The 1428-nt window shown below is 32.1% G+C and overlaps 1 long non-coding RNA gene across 2 annotated transcripts in view; it reads right to left on the reverse strand.

Annotated features, from left to right (window-relative positions):
* The window catches only part of LOC111086761, a 30782-nt gene that overhangs the window by 20507 nt on the left and 8847 nt on the right, over positions 1-1428 (reverse strand). Inside the window, exon 2 of one of the 2 annotated variants that reach the window (XR_002611485.1) lies at positions 654-1056. This is a non-coding gene — a long non-coding RNA (uncharacterized LOC111086761). The remainder of the gene's footprint in view (positions 1-653; positions 1057-1428) is intronic. The other variant, XR_002611486.1, reaches the window with a different exon arrangement.

A 1428-nucleotide genomic window follows, 5' to 3' on the forward strand; every position in this document is an offset into this window, starting at 1 on the left:
AAAGTACAATTTAACTACTAAATTTAAATTATCAGTTAATTCGGCTTCGGACTATTCGAAATTCTAATACGTAACAACGTAGAGGATATATTATATTGTTATAGTTTCAAAACTTTATCACAGTTAAACTAAACTAATTTATCTGTTTCAAAAAATCGATTTTCTTTTTACTTTGAAAAAATAATACAATTTTTCATTTATCGTCGTAATTTTTAAAACTAAATCGATCACTGCATGACTACAAAGAAGACGTAGCAAATCTCACAATAAAAAAAAAGTTATAAATTGCATAATGTTAAACTACTGTCATCCAAACAGTTGCAAAATAGTTAAATTAATGGTAATACTAAATCAATAAAGTTGTTCTCCTTAACAAGCAAAGACTGCTTGCTTAACAATCAACACCTACTGGTATGAGTGTTTTAACAACATTTACCACTGCTAATGAACATCAAGATCAAGAGTGTTATAACCTAAACTGATTATTTTAGTTTAGATATTTGTTAGTTAGAAACGATATGAACAACCTGTTTCATAGAATGTAAATATGTACAATTAGGAAGTTATCTAAGCTATTAGACGCCTCATCTTAGCAGTATATCACTATATGTATATTTCACCAAGCTCTTATATAAAATATTTCACGCAGTTACCTTCTTCAGTGATGACGATCGAAATTTTCCTGACTTTTAGTACAAAATTTGCTACATCTTATAATTCAGACTTTTCTTTACTTTAACCACGAGATTTTAAAGAATCGAGGGTTGAAGGGTTCTTGCTGTGGAGTGAAATTCCTACTGTAGCTTCTGTACCCCCACTGTTGCGGCAACAATACGATAGTCTCCAGGCTCGCGCTCTTGAATACTGTGTCTCACAACTTTAGCTCGAGCGTTGTCCTATCGCGCACAAGATTTTCTCGCCAATAAGGAGAAGAGAAGTAAAATCGATTTGAAGATTCGTCCTTGGAATAAGAAAAGGAAATTAAAAAGAAATTATGTGAATTCGCCGTCTGTTGTCCAGGTTGGACATTGGGTTCTTCGAATTCGAGAGAAGAATCTTAAAAAACAAAAAAACTTCAGTTTTATTAATTTAAAAAAGTGCAGCACGTTTCATAATAGCAGCAAACCTTTTATGTGTACGTTAAGAATACACTATATTTATTTGAAATTATAAATTTTTACTTGCACAATGGAATAACAAAGTTTCGAATACATTTCAATCTATGTTGAAAATACGTCGTAAACTCTACGATTAATGAGCAGGCACGAAACGTAAATATGTATTTCAGATTTATTTTAATAACTGCTTACTAGCTTTCTTCACAGAGCAGCAACAAAAACAAACTGCAAGTTTAGTACTGCAACTCCATTACGTAGGAATAAAACGTTGGTAAAAGAGTAGCCCAAGAGTTGGCGGTGGGTGGTGATG

This window comes from Limulus polyphemus, unplaced genomic scaffold, assembly GCF_000517525.1.
Source record: "Limulus polyphemus unplaced genomic scaffold, Limulus_polyphemus-2.1.2 Scaffold1405, whole genome shotgun sequence".
Classification (NCBI taxonomy): Eukaryota; Metazoa; Arthropoda; class Merostomata; order Xiphosura; family Limulidae; genus Limulus; species Limulus polyphemus.